Source organism: Rhodnius prolixus, unplaced genomic scaffold (assembly GCF_049639745.1).
Source record: "Rhodnius prolixus isolate KJV_2025 unplaced genomic scaffold, Rpr scaffold_7, whole genome shotgun sequence".
Classification (NCBI taxonomy): Eukaryota; Metazoa; Arthropoda; class Insecta; order Hemiptera; family Reduviidae; genus Rhodnius; species Rhodnius prolixus.
Genome location: NW_027411582.1, coordinates 12,289,424 through 12,314,037, shown reverse-complemented (window position 1 = coordinate 12,314,037; position 24,614 = coordinate 12,289,424). Strand labels below are relative to the sequence as shown.

At 34.0% G+C, this 24,614-nt stretch overlaps 1 protein-coding gene and 1 long non-coding RNA gene across 4 annotated transcripts in view; both read right to left on the bottom strand.

Moving 5' to 3' along the window:
- Positions 1-24,614, bottom strand: part of LOC141446993 (uncharacterized) — a 297,455-nt gene that overhangs the window by 78,384 nt on the left and 194,457 nt on the right. The gene's annotated exons all lie outside the window — the stretch shown is intronic.
- Positions 401-4,216, bottom strand: LOC141446990 (uncharacterized). Its single transcript, XR_012454047.1, has 5 exons — positions 3,766-4,216; positions 2,771-2,878; positions 2,076-2,220; positions 1,464-1,682; positions 401-1,333 (listed from the first exon to the last, which is right to left on the bottom strand). It is a non-coding gene; the product is annotated as an uncharacterized lncRNA (long non-coding RNA).

Genomic DNA, 24,614 nt, shown 5'->3' with positions numbered 1-24,614 from the left:
TTATGCATTTAAAAGCTTCGACCAATTTATAAATCCTTTCCTTCTGCGTGAAATGTTAAAGCCGATTTGTGGACAAAATTTGTTTTTTCGTTCTTAATTCCTATTCTTTCTCATCCTTTAATGCAAATTTTATTATTAAAATTGAAATCAAAATAAAAAAAGATAAAAATAAATTATGGAGTCAATATGACTCCACATTGGCAACATCTAAGTTCGAGCATCGGCAATATGGTATAAGAAAAGTTACTGGTTGAATATGGAACCACAAAGAGATGTATTCAAAATAAAAACGGCAGTAAAGGAGAGGATATACAAAGAAATCAAAAAATATATAGAGATACATATAGAGCATACATAGATGTTTACAAGAGGAATGAGACCTTGATAAAGACCAGAAGTTTGCAGATTTCAGAGAATCTGAGAAGCTTCTTGTTTAAAAATTCATTTTTGTAGAAAGAGTATGGGTTTGAAATACTTTTATCCTCCAGAAAAGTAGTTTCAGACCAGCTTAAACGCAACTCAGATTTGTTAAAATATTTTATTAAGTTGCACAAATTATGGTATCAAAATAATGAAGAATTATTTTAATGTAAAGTATTTCTTCTTCTAGGATATAAATGTATTCCTATTTAATGCCATATTTCTTACATTTGTCACAGAAAATTGAATGTGATTCCATAATAAACTTAAAGACTTACCGTAACTAGCTGAATACGAAAATATTTATTCATTACAATTTAAGAATGTATATTACACCTAATTGAATCAATAATATACATCTAAATTGATTATGTTCATTTCATGACATAATAAGTTAGAATCTTCCATAAAAACAGAATATATTATGTTTCTGATAAGAAGTAATTGTCAATGAAACGTTCAGAAGATTCCAGACTTTATCAACACCATCTTCTATGAATTATAGTTTAATGTTGAAGTAGATGTACTTATGAAAATATTTCTTGGCTCATAAAAGCCAACTGAACAACTTATAAAAACTAAAGTCACAATCATTTCTAGTTGTTTTAGTAAAAATAAATCTTTATTTTTTTTATCTGTTTATTCGGTTTAATTCTAACTTCCATGTAGAATATGTTTGAAAATCAACAAAATTGCATAATAATTAGAAGTAACTTAATTGAACATACCATTAGACGATAGTCCAGCATTATTGTCAATATATTTGCACTACAATGATATTTTTATAAAACTATTTTTATTAGTTACAATTTAATAATTTTACATTTAATAATACATAGAATGGAACTTATAAAAAGAAAAAGTCACCAAAGGGCAAGCAATATGGCCGTCAGCAATAATTGACCTATTTTATCTGAAACAAAAAGGTAAGTGAAAATTTAATACTAAATTAAAATAAAAAGAAAATTGTATTTAAAAAAATCCAAAATATTAATTAAATATTTAAAAAATATTAAAAGTTAATAACAGAATTTTTCACTCACACGATTATTTTTTTTATTTAATCTTTTCTTTTTTGTTATTATTAATAACATATTTAATCCAAACAAAATAGATATATAAAAAACAACGGTTGCATATAATTTAATATGAAATATTATAAGTGTATATCGAAATATATAGCCAATAGATCGGCTCCACTGCCTGCTAGTACTTCCTAGGATGCCACGTCACGAATTCAGCTCTATCGGTAGTGCACTTTTCTTAAACAATTTTAAGAAGAAAATGAAGTAATTATCGAGTAAGTAGCATGATATTTATAGAATAAATCATAAACAATCATTTTAAGTAACATTTTGTCACATTTCATGAAAAGATTCTAATAAAATGAAAGGAAAATAAAACTTTCCATTCTAGGGCATATCCATGAAAAATGACTTCAACATAATTAATTATATCATCTTTTTTAATAATTAATGATCATTAAATCTTTCAAAAACACAAAAAATGAATTACTTTTTTTATACTTAAAATGATTTATCTTGATATTTTCACTGAATTTTGATGCTAAAAATGAAAATTATTTCAATGATGACGTCACGACCCAATTTCATAGATACAGTTTTAGATCTTAAAAAATTTATTTAAGTACTTACCTCTAAGTATTTATACTTTTAGGATAATAAAGAAAATTTAAATAACTTTTTGTACTATTTTTCCACTAAATGCAGATACATTATATTAAAATGTCGATGTGAACACCAAAAAGTCTTATTCTTCATGGCCAAGCAAGTCTTAAACCTGTAAACAGTTTAAAATACATTCATGAACTTTCTGTTTAAATTAAATTAATATGTATTAAACAGAGAAAATGTTTTTTTTTCAATTAATATTTATATGATCATATATTTAATATAGATAATAAATACGTATAATAAAAATCTTAATATGATATTATGACTCTAAATCTCATAAAGAACATTTCTCTTATTGGTTAGAACAGAATTCTTGTAATATTGTGATAGATAAGATTAATAATAAAATTTTATTTTCTAATTACAGGTGCATCCACGAGTGTATGTGCAGTGAATTAGTGTTGTGTTAGTGATTTGTGAGGTGTTTCCTTTGGCCTGATGAATTCTACAATCAGTGAAGTAGTGCTGTGTTAGTGATTTGTGAGGTGTTTCCTTTGGCCTGATGAATTCTACAATCAATCTCATCGTTCAAAACCTTCAGGTAAAAATTAATCATCATTTTCTAAACTCATACTTCTTAATATGGCACTTGTTTAAAATAGATCTATACTTACGTAGATTATAAAGTATAATCTACTTACCTTTGTTTAACTTACCTTAAAAAATAAATAGTAGATTTTATATCTTATATTGTTGAAAGTTCTATCATAAAACACATTCACCTCTTTGGCTATTAATATATCTAATAATAGATTCAGCAGTGCCTGAAAATGTTTAAATACTTAATATTTTAAAAACCTGTTTGAAACAAAGATGTATTTTCTAATTTCAGGTAAGTTCATTGAATGATTTTTAAGACTGGTAACAGAGCTTGGGCAAGAACTATATGCAATCTAACTTTACAGAAGAAATGGTATGATAATTTCTAAGTTCACCTTATTTAATTGCAGCAAATTTTTTATCGTAAAACTTGATAACTTTTAATGTGGTCAAAAATTTTTACAATCTCTTTCACAAGCTAATTTTACCTACGACAGGTACTCAGCTTCGAATAGAATGAATTTTTTACTAATTTGGAAGTTCCAAAAAAGTTTGAAAACTTTCTTAATTCAACCGTGTAGTTTACGATTAAAATTGTGGGATCACGAAGCTAATGCAAGGCTTTTAAATGATTTATTGAACAAACAGTTAGGGTTAAATTCAGTTAGTTTACAATTAGATGTGATTGTGGTTGAAAATAAGTTGACGAGTGAGAAAAAGTAAAGGAAAATATGAGTGATGTATGAAACCAGAATATGTGGATCAGGAAAAATATTATTCTTTACCAAAATAGTGATCCGAGGGCTTTATGAGTGTTAGCTTAGTATTTTCTCTTTTTGGTAGCAACGTTCTAAAGGGTAATGAGGGACTGGAGTTGGGAATCGGATGCTAAATTAGTGAAATCAAAAATTTCTAAATAAGGACGTTGTAAAAACGTAGCCACAGCTACATTATATCACACTTAGGCCTAGTTTTTTTAAAAATGAGTTTCATATTAGCGATAGGCCTAAACTTAGTAAACTATGAACTTAAAAATCATTGCATTTTCATTTAAAAGTTGGGGAAAACAGCGAAAAACTTTACAAGCAAACAGAATTGAGTGTGGTGGTACCTTTGTATGAAGGATCCTCAAATTATGTCCAAAGAATTGTCTTATTCCTTGTTCTACTTGGTGAGTTTCACTTATTACATATACATACTGATGTATACTGTTCACTTTTTTAATAACTTATCCCAAATACTCACACAGAATCATAACCTTGCACTAGTCACTTTAACTTTATAAGCATGCTGGTTTGTAAATCACAAGATGGCTGACGGAAAAAGAACAGTACTAAAGATGATTCCTTAAAATCTTCTCACTTGATACTTACTTCCAGACGTTTTTCATTCTAATGTACAATTACCCGGCTACAAAAATAAGTATTTCCTCACCATCTCTTTATGAACAGAGCAAAAAATAATCAGGATATTAAATTAGTGATTCTTTGAAAGTGGGCTGCCCTGTAGGTTCCAGCTACCTGGTTGTAAACACAGCACTTACTGTAATTGAAAGGTTATAATTTCTATTCAATTCCCTTCCTTCTGGTTTCTATACAATATTGTTATATTTTCATTGACTTTGGTACTAAATTAGAAAGTATGGTAAGGTATTGTTGAAATATATTTCGCTTAAATATGTTAGCTGGCAATTTTATGAGCTAGTGCCCTTTAAATGATGAATTTATTGTAATATTTTTCATCTACTTTCTCTTACTCTTTGTAAAAGAAATTATTGTGATCGTACAGATTTTTAATTTGAAGTTTTCATTATAAAGACACGTTTTAATGTCCCTTGTTACAATAGTGGTTTTTTTTTACAAATAGGTGTTTGTATTGTGTGCAGAAATTGATCAGCACTACTCAAAAATGAGAAATCAGTATACACCATACGGTCATACTTAAATATTTGGGTTAGGTAGAGCAGGGATGGCCAACTTTTCTGTGCATAAGATTTACTTTTTATCTTAAAAGTGTGTCGCGATCGACTTGTCATAGGCGTAGTCTAAGGGGTGTGAAATGCATACTATGTTTATACACTGTGTTTCAAAGTATAAGGTGCATTCCAACGAGGTATGGGTAGATAAGCAAAATATATTATTTTTTTAAATCATTGATTAAGTTTTCGATCTTTCTCCTTAGAGTCTGTCCTGCTATATCTTTGTGAGGTTTCATGATTAGATTTTAGGCAGAGGGGCTATCAACCCCTCGTGCCCTAGCCTTGTGGTGGGGCTGCCACCTCGGAGCCATCAGGCTTGCTCCCCCATCCGGGGCGGTATCCTAGGGAAGTTAGCCCTAGGTTATGTCCTGTATATGCCTTCGAACTGTGTGAGTGTGTATGGCCCAGTACGCGTGGGACATGAATGGAGGCCTCGGACGAATCAGGAGCTGTATGTAATGTATAAAGATATAGATGTGGGTAAATTCATGAAGTTGGCTAGACCTCAGTGGGCTGAGCATGTGATTAGAATGAGGGACGAGGACATCCCAAAGAAGGTGACGCATGAGCACCTCTATGGAGTTAGGAGAGTTGGGAGGCCAAAGTTGCGCTGGGCGGACGGTGTTGCAGGTGATGCTAGGTCGCTATTGAATATCCCCAACTGGAGGGCGGCAGCAATGAGCAGGACTGACTGGCGGAAACTGGTTGAGCAGGCCAAGACTCAGCAATGAGTTGTAGCGCCGTTGGATGATGATGATGATGATTAAGTTTTCGAGATATAGGCTCACGAAGAAAATAAATTTCCATACCCAACTTTTGATAGCAGCATTCCCGTACATGCGGTACCTCAAAACATTCTATTTTCCGACACTTTTTTCAAGATAGATTTTTACTAACTTAAAATGCAATTTAATTTTTTTTTTTTAATCAACTGCAATTTATAAGTGGCTAATTCCCAGAATGCATTAAAACTATTGCTAGAAAGTTTTGTCTTCTACAATCACTTTTAAGTCCATGGTACACGTTGGAATTCTACCCCCAGACATTGCGAGCGATCGACGATCGACCAAAAGCGGCCTCACGATCGACTTTTGTTGGTCACCCCTACTGTAGAGGACTACAATAATCGTTTGGGCCAAAGTGGTTAACAGATTGGTCCCTCTTTTTCTCTTTGGATAGGTCGATTTTTGAAAAGTGGCTTCCATAATTTTCTTTGCACTACGTATTCATTAGCCCAAGTCCTTAGTGTATTTTTTGTTTACCGATCTAAGCAGTGGTGGAGTTAAGTCTTGCTCTAAAGTGCTGTTTCAACGAATTGTACATTTCTTGATTTTGTTTTAATTAATTCTCATCCATCCTTTTCATTCTCTATGACCAGCTTCCGCAAATCATTTGATTACTTTCCTGGATTCAAATTTTCTGCCGACAATATCAGGTGGCCCCATCAGGCAACCCATGTAATTCGTTAATCTCTTTATTTTCTCTTGTTTTCCAAGCCCTATTCACCAATTTTTCTTGAAAATTTTTCCACTTTTCGTAGGAGATCAAACCTTTGAAGGAAAGTTATAATTCTTTACAATTCCAGTTTGAGAAAATCGTTTGATTATTCACACCAAATTGTTTATTGTGAGCGATAAGAAATGCATTTCAAAAAAAAAAAAATACTGGTAGATGATTTAAAAAATAAAATAACAGTAGAATATCAGTTGGCAGTAACTCTTTTAACAATAGTTTCAATTTTACCGGATAACGAAGCCAAGTCTCGCCCTTCACATTCGAACGTGACTCACAGACTCGATTCTTCAATTTATGCCAGTTGTACTTCACATAAACTTTCGGAGTTCTCTATACATTCTCTTCCCTTTGCTTCCTGGCTCTCTCTCTGGGTGGGTGAAGAAGGGTAAACCGTTCTACTAACTTTTTACTTTTTATTTTTGTATTTATTATTATTAAAAAAAAAAAAAAATATTATACATATATAAGACATTATTCGTTATAAAAAGAGCACGAGCACGATTTAAATTTTATATATAATATATAAGTGATAATGTATGTAATAAATAACTATAATACTAAATTTATTGTTTAAGTTTTCTTTTTTCAACGCTAAATTATTTTATTGAGGAGATTAAAGAGGAAGTAAATAGTCAACTTCCCGTTTGATTCCCGATATTCTTCTTAAATTGGTTCTTTTAGATTCCTCGGAACATTATTGTTCATTTTGTTAGTCACAGTCACGAATTTTAGATTTCTTTCAAATTTTTTTTGCCTTGTTTTTTTGGCATTGGCTTCCGCCATACAGCCAGCATCGTCTAGGTGCTTATCACTAGAATATCACTCACTCTCCATTCTTACTTATAAATACATTCGCTTCACTCATTCATCTCTCTACTACAGCGTTTCCCTACCTTTTTTTGGCTCGCGTACCACTTGGTAGTACGTACATCATGCTAAATTCTACCACTTCGTAAAAATGATTGTATTTCGTGAAATTTGTTATTCCGAGTGTGTTATTTTACTATTATTATTATTATTATCTTTATTTGTATAGAGATACAATGTATCTGCAACAAAGGAGTTCCAAGTTCATGTTCACTTTATAAACTTTGTAAAGTGTAAGATCTTAGTTTTAAAACTTTTTTTAAATTAAATTTAATGTTGGTTGAATTGAGCTTACTCATTATAATCAGGCACTTTAAGCAGATCTTTAAACAGTTATCATTTAAGTTCTGTCACATGACAACTCTATTGAATTTTCTTTATCTTTTATTGATAATGATGTAGCTTTTCCTAAATTTTCTTTGTAGAAGAGGTTTGAAATCCAATTATAATTTGTGTTTTCGGATTTTGGAAAATACTCCATGAAAGACAATTTTAATCCTGTTAAATGTGCTATTATATTTTCTCGTATATCTTGAGACAGACCAACCTTATTACTGTACATATTAACAACATTACTGTATAATACGTATTTTGATATTTTTATGATTTAATTTTTTTTTTAAATTTTTTATGTCCGCCATTATTGAGTAGTTTTCGCGTACCACCAACACGTACCACAGGTTGGGAAACGCTGCTCTACTATATACAACTATTTACATAAACCTTACAACTAATGGATGGATCAGTACTCGGTGCTCCTGCCATCCTTACAGCTTAACCGAAATTAAAATCACGTAATCCTTCTCTAATCATTTTCTTCCATTCATTCTAATCGGCTATAACTTTTAAATACATTCATATTTGTTTGCTAGCTCTGCTATAGACTTAAGCACACAGATGTTGGTGGAGAATATTATGTCTTTGTAGCGAAATGGTGCATCTAAATACCTGTATATGTCGTCAAACATTCGTTTCCTTTCTACCACATAACGTGGACATATCATTATTACATGTTTGAAATCCTCCTCCTCATTGCAATCTACGCAAAGAGGAGAGGACCTTTTGTTGATCCTGTGTAGATACGATCCGCACACCGCGTGGTTCGCTCTCAGCCTGCTTATTATTCAAATTTCCTCAGCTTTCAGTTTCGGCTACAAGAATGCATGTTTTTACCGTATTAAATTTTTAAAAATTATAATTTTTTTTGTTTTTCCCTCACTCGGTTGCTTGAAGCTCACTGCCCGGTTATGGGAATGTGTTGTCTTTAACGAGAGAACTCTGTCCGGAGGTAAAGACCATTTTTCAGTCTTCGTTCTAGGGCCAACCAGTGCTAAGTAATTTAGAATAAATATTTATTATAATAGACATAAAATAAATATAGAAGCATAAATGTATAAAACATTTCAACCTTCTTAACTAAGTGAAGTACGAGAAAAGTTAGGTGAGAAGGATTGGAATGCAGGGAAAAAAGGAGAGGAAAAACCTGCAACTAGTGTAGAGAGAGTTAGAGTAGGATATGTTTTAGTCTTCTGTGTCTGTACGTTGTAGAAGGAACTGTACTATGTCGCGGCAGAGTGGATTAGGATGGCAGTCTAGGATGGAAAGGAGTTTGAGCAGACGATTTTGGATAAAGGAGTGTACGGGAGTAATGGACGCAGCCTCCGTGGAATGAATCAATTGTAGTGTGCGTCGTGGAGAGTCTGTTGCGAGTCTGAGAAATTTGTTCTGGGTTATCTGAAGTTTCTTGATGTTGCTACTACAAGTCCAGGGCTCCAGGCGAAGCAGGCGTAGAGTAACATCGGCCTAATGACTACTTTGTAGAGGAGGAGTTTATTAGTCACAGTCATTTTGGAGTCACGTGAGAGAAGAGGAAATAGGAAGTCGTGTAGTCCAGTTTGCCTGCGTTTACTTTGTCCTGAACGTGTGTAGTGAAAGTCAGTTTGTTGTCTAAAGTTTGGCCTAAGTATTTCACGTGGGTAGACCACGGAATGAGAGTGTTATTACACCTGATTTTTCGGTTAGAAATGGGTCTGTGTTTGGTGAAGAGTATAGCGTTTGTCTGTCGTGGTTAATTTTAATTTTCCATTTGCTGCAGAATTTTGTAAGTCTTGTCTATTGCAAGAGTAAGTCTGTTGGTGCTAAGTAATTTGTTCATTAAGGTGGTGGGGAAATAGTAATTACACCTAAAAATCAGTAAAACATCACTTATCAATTTATAGAATTTGGGAATACTTTGGTTTTAATGAATATTTGAGGTAACTTCGGATCTTGAGAAAAGAGAAATTTAAAGAGGAAAGCATTCTCGTCAGACTTTCTCTCATCCCGAGCCATTACATTTCCGTTGAAAATCTGACACGATTTCGAAATACTTCTTCGAGAAGCAATATGAAGCAAAAAATAAAAATAAACCTTTACAATGCCAATAAATTTTTTCATTTACAAAATAAAAAAAAATATCTAAATGGCGTTGTGAAGAACATTTAAAAACATGTAACAACCTGTTCTAAAAGCAAGATATCTCTTTCTTGTTCGGCTCTTATATCTACTTCTACGGCAGTTTGTAACATTACATACACATATAGTGTGCCTGGCTGGCTGCCTAGTTCTGGGAAGTGCAACGTTTGTACGAAATGGCCGTCACTATTTCCCACGTGACCTGCATAAAAAAAGAAGTAGTATTATTGTAAAGTGGTGGACTTCTTTGAGAAAGGAGACTGCGTACTTGTGTTCGCTATCGCATTGTTCCGATCTAAACTCAACATCCCATCAGACATTATCTATACAACGGACAACATGTTATGAAAATTATTTTTAGTCATAAAAAACAAAAAACTACAACAAGTACACTATTTATTATTTATTCCCGCGTTATTAGCATTTATTTGAGACATTTAAGCCATTTTCTGTCAACAAAGACTCCTAATTGTATTTTTGTTTTGCACTTCCGGTTTTTCCTGTCGTAAGAGGACGTATTACGATCGCACAAAGTACAACTTCCTTTAACCAGTTAAGCATGTTTGTCGTGTATACAAGTTGTGAAAAATATAAAATTGCCATTAACTAAAAAAACTCGAAATTTTAATAAAATACAATAAGAATATTATTTGGTGGGATGTTTCCTTTATCTTACCAATAGAACTGCCAAGTATTTTATACGGAGGGGGTGGAGGGAATCAACCAAACGATGTGGTTGGTACATGTTTGGTCTCCGCAATAGAGATTGGGGAATTAGGCACACAAATAGAAGCTCTCAACGGCCTTATGCAATGCCCGCTTTTACCTTAGATAGAGGTTTAGGACCTCAGTATGAGCATGATTTCATTTTGCACACAGAATTTAAAGCTCTTCTCTTCCTTGTAAAAGCTCTTGCGTTCCTAGTTAACTAGGCAATACATGCGTGAAGCGGTGCAAGATTTTGAAAGAGCACAGAATGCTCTGTAAGCTGTAAGCCCCCAGAGTTTGCAGTGAGTATTACGACTATTGTAAACTTTTGGTTGTTTTGCCTTGCGTTTGACGTGTATACTCGTCATTGTCTGATTTTAATTCCGCATGTGTGTGTGTGGGGGGGGGGGGGGTTCAAACTAAATTCCACGCTTAACTGGTTTTGAAGTACAACTTCAGCATAAATTGTTTTGTAACTTTTACATATTAGGAAGCATTAAGGGTGTTGCTAATACATCGTATTTGAAGAAAACTCCACAATTGGCGATACCATTTCTTGATTCTCCAACTGACGTAAATTTTTGGATTGCATTATAACGATGCATCCGACAATGACTCTGGAATTAATTATTCTTTAACTTATGAGCAAAGCGTTACAGATGGATTACTAAATCTAGAAAGAGTGGGTGGGTTACCTTGGGTTACCGGGGATTTGAGAAGCTGGGCCCAAATATCCTTATTAATCTTCCTCGGGTTCTGGTGCCATCCAGTGGTGGTGTTATTCAGCACTTCAACGTTTAATTAATTCCATTGTGTCTTCCACTAGTGCTGTACAAGTCCCTGAAGCACGCCTGTTGGTAAAACTCATCCGGGTTTTCTAGGGGATGATCTGTGCGAGGGATATCAGCTCCCTGAAGCCAACTCTCCTCTCAATGATTCCCATCTCTAAATATATTGAAGCAAGCACTCCTCAGAGGTTTCTAGGTAGGGTTCACACCCTTCCAACATTAGTGGTGCTTCCATTAAAGCCCCAAAAACCCATCCCTAGACGTGCTAAGCGTAGCTTCCCCAAATCAAACTTGGAAATAAGATGGAACCAATTCTGGTGAATTTTTGTATCCATGGCCCTTTCTTAGTAGATCTGGCTAACCAGTTGGGTGTCAATGAACTTACAAAAATAACTTATGCTAAATTTATGTATTAAACAGTGATAAAACTTAATGTCAGTTAAACTGTCTGTATTCACCAATTTAAATCCAGTAAATTTTACTTTCAAAAATCAGCCTATATTTTACTGTACAAAAACATCCATTTATTTGCAGAAGGTTAAATTTCGGCCGGCCATGACCGTCTGCAGCAAGACTAAATCTGACCTTGAGATGAAGGACGTTAATTTGAATTGAATTTTTGTTTTGCTTTTTAATTCAAGAGTTTTGGAGCGGTTTAGCGCGCACATTAAGTTCCACATCAGAATTTGGGGCAGGGGTGGTTCTCCCTTTTTCTTAAAGGCATTTTTCTTTAAGAAAATTATAGACATATATCTACGAGTTTTGAAGAGAATCATTTTTACTATTTATTTGATAATCTACAATCTTTATAATGACTTATTCTATAAAATGATGGTGATGATGTAAATGGTATGTGAATCTTGGAGGATAGCACCCCGAAATCGATCTTCATCTTCAGTACCCAAGGAAGAGTATCGGGTTCACTATAAAGGCTTTGGGCGACAGTGAAAGAGGAACAAGATTGTCAGCTTCAGTTTGCAAATTTTGTCCATTTGCTAAGTTGTCTCCCATATCCGGGCGAGATGTACAAGACATTAGGTGCTGCTGTTCAAAGAGTATTCTTGCTTTGTCTGATTAGTCCCAGTTCTGTCAGTTAGTGTAGAAGTGATGATAATAGCTCCCATAATCATTCAAAGGTTTTTGCCTGTCTATGTCTAGTTCTGCTACATTCATATGAGCACGTTTCCAGTCGATCAATCTTGTCCAGTGATAAATTAGAATTTATTCAATCTAAAACAGTTTTAATAGAAACTTTGCAATCAAACCCTATATATGAGCATTAGATATAATTAATCCAAACACTATAACCGTTTACATATTGTCCTCTACACCCACATAAATCACATAACCTTCTTACGATTAATACGGTTTGATAACCACTAAGATTACCTACTTTAAGTTTTCAAATAATTACGACAAATACGCAGTCCTTTTACTTTTAGATATACTATTTATAAATGATTCATAACATCGATATGTGGTATTCATTCTGATTTTTAATAAAAAAAAATGCAGTTTTAATAAATGGCCAAGGTCATCTACTTTCTGAATTTATTGCATAAACATCGTTCATTACATTATTTTGCAGTATTGCTCCTCTTGATAAAAAGTGATCTAGAAATTAAAATCTGCGACAAGTTTTTATGTTCTCTCATTGGGTAATGAAAGAATAGCGAGCTTGTCAAATTTTGTTGGTTTAAAAAAAAAAAAAAAGATGAAAAGATAAGTAACTATATAATAAAAATATTAAAAATTTAAAAATAATCTAAAATCTGAGGGGAGAGTTCTAATCAAAATTTATATTTAATCGTAAAACTAACTTCTTTTCTTAACTACACGCGGTCGGATGCTGCTAAATAGAACGTGCTCGCCCTTAGAACACATATTTCTCTACCGAAGAACATGCGAAGAATTTAATGGGCTATAAAATCTCCAAACAGGTTTTCTGGTTCTTGTTATGGAGGAGTAGAAGATTCGTAAGATTTGGCTGTACGGTTTTTTTGTAAATAAATATTTATTTTTTTTACTTACTATTGGTGGTGAGTGACGTTATCACGTCAAAGGTTGGACTTTTAGGATGTCGTGATACAAGATCCTATCACTTATCCAGCTAGGTAACCTTAATATACACTTCATCCTGAGTTGGGTTCTAGAAAAATCTCTCATGGGCTTGGAACCTTTTCTATTAAAAATCTGCGTTTATGTTCTGGGTTTGTAGAAACTCTGAAGCCACCAAGGGTGATACCAAAGGGGCAAAAATGAAGCGAAGTAATTCATTTTCTCGTCCAAAATTCTTTCTCGGAGCTCGGGGTGGCTTTCTTAAGAGTTCTGCTAGCCTTTGAGCACTGCAAGCTCAGTAGTTTTGAGATGCTGCTGGGACTGGTCGATGGTGGGGCATTGTAGGTTCTGCTCTTGAATGGAAAAGTGAAATCGCTCCATTACTCTGATCTCCATGTACTCTGAAAGCGTGGCAAAAGCGAGGTTCCTCAAATTTGACATAGCTGATACGTTTGGTTATAGCTGGAGTCGTTTCTAAAACGTCTTTAGGGCTTCCTTACAAGCACTGGGCTGGCGATTTGCTCTGATCCATCACTAAGCATTGCTTAAATGTGGGATATTACAATTGATCCGTTTAGTACTGTTTGGATCGCCTCCATATTGCTCTACTCTTCTTCGTTTAGTTTCCTTCACTTACTTTCAAAAAACAAGTCGTGCGGCTATCAAATAAATGATTGAAGCTTGAGGGAAAGAAGCATATTGCATGGGCAATAACGAATGCTTTAAGATAAGATTCTAATAGGGCGGCCCTTAAGGCCTACGCTACTGCGACCCCTTTAGATCTATTGTGGCTCCCACTACTCTAGAGCTCGCCCTCCAGACCTGTCCTTTTGATCAGACTCTTAATTCTGGAGAGCGACTCTTGGGCAAAGCTGCACAGGCCTTGGTTTTTTTCTCCCCGAGAAGTAACATCCTTAGCCAGATAAGCCCCTCACACTGACACAACACGTGCAGTGCCGTTTCCTCCTCCTCTTCCTGACAGAACCTACAAAGGCTATCATCTGCCAGGTCCATGCGATGCAGGTGTTTTCTGAGCCTGCAGTATAGCCCCACGGCCTTGACGGATTAAATCTGCAGTAGGCTTTGGCGAATAGTCCTTGATGAACTCCTACTTCTGTCTCAGCCCTGTGGTGGCAAGCCACCACTCCTGAGACCTATTCTGCACCCATAGTTTAATGGCCGCAGTCTTAAGACACTTGGAGACCCCAAAATAGGGCTCCGGGCCAACGAAGTGCCCCGCAACCAATGCCTTAGAAAGCACGCATGGAGAATAAGCTGCATCTGTTCTTCGACTTTTAATCAGAAGCCTCTTTAACCAGACTCATGCATTTAATGACACCAATCGGATTACTTTGATTCTCCCGATGGTTAAGGCTATAATTGACTAATTGTGAAAACTATAAATTGTGAAGGCCACTATAGTTCAATTAAGTCGCTGCGGCTTCTTCTCTGACCACAACTTTGGCAATTGTCTTCCTAATAAATGAACTTAAGCTTAATCTGAAGAGTAGCGATAATGTAATCAGTTTTTGAATTAAGATTGGAAACCATTTTAACCAATTAAGAAATTAACCACAAAATTGGTTATAAAATAAACTAACAAGAGTTTGTGCAATAATTTTTAACCATCTTTCAGTAATATTAATATAATTGGGTTCCATCTTAAATATCTATCTACCACTAACCTGAGCGCCGGTTGGCTGCTTAGTTTTTTACTATCTACCAATTAGTTATGGTTTAAACATTAAAGTGGTTTATGTAATAGGTTTTTACCTGAATTGTGTGGTATTTTTTTTATTTATTTTGAATTAATACATTCAGAGGGAAACCTTGTCCCAAAGAGAAAATAAAAGCCAAGAAGTATATAGAGAATAATTGGCCAAATCAGCATTACCATCACTCACGTGGCCCCGGCAAGAATTTCCACACTCTTTGCAAAAACATGGAGATTAGAAATCCAGAGGTAGTTTAATGGTATACAAAGAGGATTGTAGAAATCAAAATAAAAACGGCAACATTCCTGCACGCAGTTCTTACTTAGTTATATCTCTTTCATTTCGCTCTATCTGAACTAAAATCACTTTTAATAAAATATACAATTTTTTTTTTTTAAATTTACCACAATTGTCCAACTTACTTTATTTTAAACTAACTTATTCAAAAATTTACAACTGCAAGAGCAGATCTTCTTCTGCAACAAGTAAATGGTGTGACCATGGGTGACGAGTCCATTAGTCATTGGTGCCACAGCCAGTACGATAATTATTTAGTGGCTCCCTAAGGCCGTGGAAATCGCGTGACTAGCGCCGCTTCAGTAATCTAATTGATCTTGGTAAGAGATAAAGAAGTGAAGAGGCGAATACTTAGCGGATTGGAATCATTTGAAAGGCGAGAATGAAATCTGGTGCAACAAGCTGGAATAAAGTATTTTGATGAATGGTATATTTAGGTCCATTATGGATGGTTCTATTGGATGTAAAGTGTGGATCATTAGTTATTGAACGAAGGACTGTGGACAGTAAAGTTTGAAGACAATATAAACATTAGCATGCTTGGTTGGCTCCCCTAAAATTTTAGTCCCCAGAAGTGGGTTCGAAATCATTACCTTGCTGTTTATGTCACTTTTTGATCGTCTGTTCAGTGATTGAGCTTGCCTGTCTGTGGTAACCTTTTTTTGAGTTCTTGTCTTTTGAAGAGGCCATAAAGTAAAGTAAAGTAATCGCCTATTTTTTCAGGCGGGGCTTAACGTCCAACTACCAATTAGGTGTCGTGGACAGAGGCGACTAGCAAACATACTTTACTGTAAATTTCTTTGATTAACCATTAAAATAAAATCCAAGGCCTAAGACCGGGAATCGAACCCGGTACCACAATACATATTAGCTTCGCAGGTCTCGCCTCTAACCTCTCGGCTACCGTGGCGCCTTGAAGAGGCCATAATATTGAACTAACTTCTTTTTTTTTACCTAAGTTTCGGCAAATTGCTTTCTCCAGGGTCTGGACAAAGAATTTATACAAATTTAATACACATTTCGAAATTTGCACTATCTGAATAATTGAAAATTTAATATATAAGTAAAAATACAATTAATATAAGACGAGAAATTTTTTATTTCATTAAATGTATGTATTAATTTTTTTATATTAATTAATTTATTAATTCCAAATTTAAAGAGGTGTTTTTGATATTTGCACAATTTCTTTGTTCACACCCAGAAGGAACATCGGTAATAGAAACAGTTTACTTAAATTTACTCCTCGGTTTCCAAAAAATTATTTGTATTTTTCTGCCTGAAAACCGTTCTGAAGAGAGTTTTGGGAGATTAGTTCCCTTTAAAGGGGTTACGTAATTATTGGAATAAGCAGTAACATTATGCAGAACAAAAATTTTGACATCTTTCTGGTTTGACTTATTTATTGTCCCCTATAATCGAATGTTGACTTTTTCCAAGCCTTTTTTCTGGTATCTTTAATACCTTTTTTCTTTTTTTTTGGCACCGGCTTGTTCAGCAACCTCCTTTTACTAACTTCCGTTTCCAGAGATATTCCCCGTTAGCTTGTCCGGAAGCTCACTTCATCTGCAGATGAAAACTCGATTTTTTTTTTTTTTAATTTTACACGCGATCTCTTCTAAGAGAATTTAAAGGCAGCTAACCTAACTATATAGCTCGCAAGCCAGGTTAGACAGGAGGTTATCAATTGCTCTCTGTATCTGAGGCCACCTTTGAAGGCACAGTACATGCTACACAAGCTGCGTGAAGTGCATTATTTGATAAATTAAGGGATAAGTTTGATCCTTTACATGAAAGATATTGATCACTTAAATATGTGGCAGGAGGTTTCCCATTTTTTGGGTAATTAAACGCAACTCTCCCAAAATTACCAAATAAGTATTAAACCTTCTTGTTTGTAACAGATGTAAAATTAATTTTTAGTCATTTTGTGTATGCTTTAGAACACCTAAAGCTCTTAACATTTGATTTTTCTTCGAAAAATCTCTCGTAAAACGACTTATTTCCAGATATTAAGAAAATACTATCTTTTCTTCCTTTGCAATATTTTTAGTAGAAAGGGGATTAAAAAATACATAAAAATGACCTATCGCGTGCTCTTCTTTCTCTTTGATAACAAGTTAAAAAATTGAAATATGATTAATAAATACCAGATTTGGAAATGACCTTTAATTTTGAAGATATCGAATTGCGGTTTTCGGTTTTTTTCATGACTTTTTATTCTCTTTAAAACTGTGTATGTGAAAATGGGGGGTCAACTGCGAACCCTCACTTTTGGTCGCGCGTCTGCCTCGTATGCGGGGAAGGAATCTAAAATCAAGTCACATATTCTAAAACTAGAGTTGACGGGCAACAAATTTTTCCTCTACCATTTTTCGCTCAGATCAACCTTTTAAGCAAGAAATGCATTTGAGCCGTCTTAAAATTAACACCCTGTATAATTAGTATTAAAACTGTCCGGTAGGACAGTTGTATAAGGGTTGACCATCAAAAACTGCACGAAAAAGTGTAACGTTGAAAAACACCCAACTTTGACAATTTTTTTCTATTTTTCTATAAAAGATAAAATTCCCAAATTTTCTTTAAATCTTACTCCAAATTCTCCTTTATAACTATAATTTTTTTGCAACCACCCAGATCTAATAGGTTTCGAGAAAAAAGTTGCCGAAAATGAGCAAAAACGGCTTTTTCAAAAAATGTTCTTGTTCTTGTTCTTCTTCTTCTTCTTCTTGTTCTTGTTGTTACCTTTTTTGTAAACAACGTAGCGCCTAAACGCGTGAACCGATTTTCATGAATGAGGTGTCATTCAATTCGGAACTTTATGTAGATGTGCCTTTTGGGGGTCTCGGCCCTGTACATCGAATGGGAGAGGAGTTAGCCCCCTTTATGTAAGGCCCCCTCCAAAATTATTATTACTAATTACTCTGTAAATCTTGGCCCTATTTTCATAAAATTTGGTAGGATGATAGGGTTAGGGCTCCCCTACCTAACAATAAAGCGACGATCTGCTCTTACACTTGTTAAGGGGAAGTATAGCAATCGTTTCAAATTATCGACACGTGAACCGATTTTCATGAATGGAGTGTCAATCGAATCGAAATTTTGTACAGATTTGTACTTTAAAAGTCTCGACGCTATGCCTCATAAGGAGGGGAGTTTGCCCCACCCAAATAAGGCCCTTTCTAAAACTATTATTACCAATATTTCTACAAAGCTTAACCCGATTTTGATAAAATTTAGCACGAAGAAGTGATTAAAGCTCCTCTACGTGGCTGTGAAGTGCCATCATGCTCTTACACCTACTAAGAGGAAGTACTGCAATCGTTAAAATTATCAATGTGTGAACCGATTTACATCAATGAATTGTCGTTCGATTCAAAATCTTTGCCTTTTAGAAAGAAGTACTGTAATCGCAGTTTAATTTTGCTATTTACGTACAAATACCTTCCTATTTTATATAAAAAGGCTTTCTCAAAAAAATTGTTATTGAGGATGGTTTGGGGACCGCAACTATAACCATTCTTTAAAAAGATCTCTCCAGTGGTAGTTACGGTTCCGATTTAACACCTTATCAGGTTATAATGATAGAATAGCTTATTCCAAATTTTAAAAAAATCCAATCTGTAAAGCAGATATGTAACTTTGCTAATAGACAAAAAGGAAAATCTATCCAAAAGGTACAAAAATCTCCTTAACAAAAACTTACAGTTTAAAAAGTTAAGTATAAGGGTTGATTAAACGCCAAAAGGTACACAAATCAGCAAGTACCCAACATTTCATTAATACTTCATTGATATTATTTAAGTAATTTTACCGCATTAATTTTCATTAATATTTTTTAAGAATTTATTAGATGTCACATACCCTTATGCTGGCCAGTTCATTCATAATAGTTATAATTGTGATAAAATGTATATTATATCTTCGTATAAATAGGTACTTTATTTTAACTCTATTCCAAATTATTCTTCTGATTCTGAAGTTGTCACATATACATGCATGTTAAATTAGAAAAAGACAAATTTAGAGTCGGCTACTGTTTAAATTTGAATCACGGAGGATTTAAAGCAATATTTCAGTCTTGAATTCGTCTTACCGAAATATTCGTGAGGACAAATAACACACAGTTAATAACAAGTAGATTATTCAACATTATTTATTCATTTCTCAATTGTAATTTAATTTAGTTCCCCTAATTTTACTTATGGTAAAATACTGGAATAATTAGCTGTCCTAAAAATATGCATATCTTATTTATTTTATATTACATATACACAACATTGTGGGAAGAACACCTAGATGGAGAATGTAATTGAAGAAAACTATATTATTTGCGATAAAGCCAGATAATTATTACCTATTATTATAAACGTTTGACTACTTCATAAAATAAAAATTACTTTAATCGAAGAATGAACTTAAACCGACGATTTTTATTTAAAAATAAAAATAAATAAAATCATTGATGTAAGTTGGTGTAAGCAATTTTTAAAAAAGTTTATGAATTTTTTAGCCTCATATTTTTTTTATTTTTTATAACGTTTTCTTTTTCACCTGTAATCAATAGTTTGATTATTATAGATAAATAGATATTACAGTCCATCTAAGTTAAATGGTGTGCTACTTGAACAAATATTTTGTAGATGAAAATGGCCAGCATAAGGGTATGTGACATCTAATAAATTCTTAAAAAATATTAATGAAAATTAATGCGGTAAAATTACTTAAATAATATCAATGAAGTATTAATGAAATGTTGGGTACTTGCTGATTTGTGTACCTTTTGGCGTTTAATCAACCCTTATACTTAACTTTTTAAACTGTAAGTTTTTGTTAAGGAGTTTTCTATAAAAGATAAAATTCCCAAATTTTCTTTATAATGTAGGGCAAACCCTCCTTTATAACTGTAATTTTTTTGCAACAACCTAGATCTGATAGATTTTGAGAAAAAAGTTGCCGAAAATGTGCAAAAACGGCATTTTCAAAAATTGTTGTTGTTCTTGTTCTTGTTGTTGTTGTTGTTGTTGTTGTTGTTGTTGTTGTTGTTGTTACCTTTTTTGTAAACTGCGTAGCGCCTAAACGCGTGAACCGATTTTCATGAATGAGGTGTCATTCGATTCGGAATTTTATGTAGATGTGCCTTTTGGGGGTCTCGTCGCTGTACATCGAATGGGAGAGGAGTTAGCCCCCTTTATGTAAGCCCCCTCCAAAATTATTATTACTAATTACTCTGTAAATCTTTTATCCGATTTTGATAAAATTTGGTAGGATGATAGGGTTAGGGCTCCCCTACATAACATTAAAGCGACGATCTAATCTTACACTTGTTAAGGGGAAGTATAGCAATCGTTTCAAATTAACGACACGTGAACTGATTTTCATGAATAAAGTGTCATTCGAATCGAAATTTTGTACAGATTAGCATTTTAAAAGTCTCGACGCTACGCCTCATAAGGAGGGGAGTTTGCCCCACCCAAGTAAAGCCCTTTTTAAAACTATTATTACCAATATTTCCATAACGCTTAGTCCGATTTTGATAAAATTTAGCACGAAGAAGTGATTAAAGGTCCTCTACGTGGCAGTGAAGTGCCATCATGCTCTTACACCTACTAAGAGGAAGTCTTGCAACTGTTAAAATTATCAATGGGTGAACCGATTTACATCAATGAATTGTCGTTCGATTCAAAATCTTTGCCTCTTTGCCTTTTTGGGAGAAGTACTGTATTCGCAGTTTGTTTTTCTTACTCCTCTTAAATGGAAGTACTGAAATCGCAGTTTAATTTTGCTAGTTACGTACAAATACCTTCCTATTTTATTCAAAACGCTTTCTCAAAAAAATTGTTATTGAGGATGGCAACTATAATCATTCTTTATAAAGATCTCTCCAGTGGTAGTTACAGTTCCGACTTAACACCTTTTCAGGTTATAATGATAGAATTGCTTATTCCAAATTTTAAACAAATCTGTAAAGCAGATATGTAACTTCGCAAAATAGACAAAAATGAAAATCTATCCAAAAGGTACAAAAATCTCCTTAACAAAAACTTACAGTTTTAAAAGTTAAGTATAAGGGTTGATTAAACGCCAAAAGGTACACAAATCAGCTAGTACCCAACATTTCATTCATGCTTAGTTCATATAATTTAAGTAATTTTGCTGCATTAACTTTTCCTTCACATTTTTTAGAATTTATTAGATATCACAGACCCTTATGCTGGCCAGTTCATTCATAATATTATTTTGTTATAATTATGATAAGATGTATATTATATCCGTTTTTAAATAGGTACTTTATTTTAACTCTATTCCGAATTATTCTTCGGATTTAGCTTTAATTTGCCCTTTATTCTGAGATGTCACATATATACGATATATGCAAAAGTAGAAAAAGACAAAGTTAGAGTCGGCTACTGTTTAAATTTTAATCACGGATTTAAAAGAATATTTCAGTCTTGAATTCGTCTTACCGAAATATTCGTGAGCACAAATAACACACAGTTAATAACAAGTAGATTATTCAACATTATTTATTCATTTCTCAATTGTAATTTAATTTAGACCCCCTAATTTTACTTATAGTAAAATACTGGAATAATTAGATGTCCTAAACGTATGCATATCTCATTTATTTTATATTACATGTATACAACATTGTGGGAAGAACACCTAGATTGAGAATGTAATTGAAGAAAACCATATTATTTGCGATAAAGCCAGGTAATTATTACCTATTATTATAAACGTTTGACTACTACATAAAATAACAATTACTTTAATCGAAGAATGAACTTAAACAGACGATTTAAAAAAATAAATAAAATAAAATAAATAAATAAAATAAACAAAATCATTGATGTATGTTGATGTAAGCATTTTTTCAAAAAGTTTTTGAATTTTTTAACCTGTAATTAATAGTTTGATTATTATAGATTAATATTAATAGATATTAAAGTCAATTTACAGTGCTACTTAAACAAATATTTTGTAGATAAATATGGCCAGCATAAGGGTCTGTGATATCTAATAAATTCTAAAAAATGTGAAGGAAAAGTTAATGCAGCAAAATTACTTAAATTATATGAACTAAGCATGAATGAAATGTTGGGTACTAGCTGATTTGTGTACCTTTTGGCGTTTAATCAACCCTTATACTTAACTTTTAAAACTGTAAGTTTTTGTTAAGGAGATATAAACTATAGCTGTAATTACAATTCGTAATTTTTTTTAAACTCACAACAACAATTAATAACAGTAATTAATAATAGCATAATGTATTCAAAGAAACAGTTCTAGCTTAACGTTTTCACTTGTCTAATATGTCGACATGTCTATTTGTCTTTACCGTATATGTGATATAATTAATTGTCATTTATTTGTTTAAAAACCAATTACCGTTTAGACAGCAGTTCTGGTTTTTTTTCGATTCTTATTTACAAATTTTCTTACGAGAAACTGTTACAAAACAGCTGATAAATTAAATAATAGTCGATCTTTGTTACATACAACACGGTCCATCACCGGACAGTGAGCTGTAAGAAGCTCCTACATGGTGTAGGACTAGCAGCTGGATTCGAACCTAGGATCTCCGCGTTGGAATCCACTGAGTTAATATATAAGGAAAGTCCTCAACCTCTTTAGTAGGGGGAGGTATCGTCTACTAGGGGATGGCACAATAAGCCTCTTGTGGCTGCGGTGCCCTAGGGTTTAGGTCCCGTCCCGCCCGTCTAAATCTAATTCTAATACTAACGATCTAATCCCTTTGCTCCCACCACTGCACTGTATCTATTTTTAATTATATTAAAAGTAGAGTACACTATAATTAAGATAGAGTTGGGAAACTATCTGTTTTAGTTGAGGCAGGTTGGAGGATTACAGTCGCGGATACTGTCTTCGTTGATATAGTAAAGTCACCAAGGTGTTTTGTTTGTCTAGAAAATAATGAAGAGAAGTACCTTGGTCAGCCTTCCACTATTTCAGAGATAAGGCCTAAAGTGGCCATCGTACACGCGAACCTCCTCCTCGTCTTCTTCGGCCAACTTTTCAAACCTGTCTCGGTCTGCCGCACACACGTCCTCTCCTCTCTGTTGAAGATTTAGGTTTACTTCATGACTGCAGATAGTTCTTTATTCCGGTGTTGGCTAGCTTTTAATATATATATATATATATAATGTTTTGAAGATGTTGAGTAGTTAAAAGGATAGTTTACTATTTAGGTAGCAATGTACACTTCACACGCTAACCTGCCTTCACGTTACCTTCTCCGCGCTAACTATAATTAAACTTATTGACATTGGTGCTTATTTTTAAACACATAATTTTAACTATGTGTAGGTATATTGTTTAAAAAAAAAAGGTGAAGTAAAACCAGAATAAAAAAGAAACATCCATGAACACCCATATGACTTTCTTTTACTACTTATTCTCTAAGAAGTAACAGCTCAGAAATATAACCTCACAGGGAAACCTAACTTCTACCCTAAAACCTGCCCTAACATGAATTTTCCCAAAATAAATGGAATTAACAGAAAAGTGTAGAAGTTATTTTTTGGGGGAAGTGGATAATCTATTAACTAATAAAGTATTTCCGGTTAATAAATTCTGTTCAAAATCCATTTCAGCGTGCAATTAAAAAAAAAAAAATGGCACGTCATTAGTGGCGATCTGCCTATCCGCTTTTTCAGAACTATACTTAATCAAATTGTACCGCGTAAAAGTGTTACAAATAAATCTGTGGGTTGGTGCAAGAAGTGCCAATGACAGATTTTGGTAAAAATGAGTAAATAATCTGTTTTGATATATTAACCACAGTGAGGGCGGGGGTGCCGCAGGGGAGTATACTTGGCCCCGTTCTCTACACAGTATACACATCAGACATACCTGTACAACCCTCTACACTACTCTGTACATATGCAGACGACACAGCCATACTAGCCACAAGTACACATCCTACATCAGCTTCATACAAGTTACAGACACATTTACATAAAATAGAATCCTGGGCCAAGAAGTGGCGGATTAAAATGAACTCACAGAAATGCCAGCACGCCACGTTTACTCTCCGGCGGGGCTCCTGTCCACCTGTCCTCTTCAACAGCAATCCTCTTCCTTATACAGATCTGGTGCGCTACCTTGGGCTCTACATAGACAAGAGACTCACGTGGAACCCACACACTAGACTTAAAAGACAAGCAATGACAAAACGTGCGAAACTACTTTACAGACTTCTTGGACGACGCTCCAAATTACCTATTGAACTCAAACGATTAATATACAGTACTATCCTCAAACCAATGTGGACTTACGGACTAGAGCTGTGGGGTTCAGCCAAACCTACAAACATACGGACTGTACAGACATTTCAATCAAAACTACTTCGACAGATAGCTGACGCTCCTTTCTACGTAACTAACCTCACTCTACACAACGACCTCAACATCCCTTTCGTACACCAATTAGCCAAGACTAAATATCAAAAATTCCATACTGCTCTCTCCACTTGCTCCAATCCTCTAGTACAGTCTCTCGCCTCCTCTGACATTCCTGACAAGCCTCCTCGCCGACTGAATCGCCAGTGGCCCCG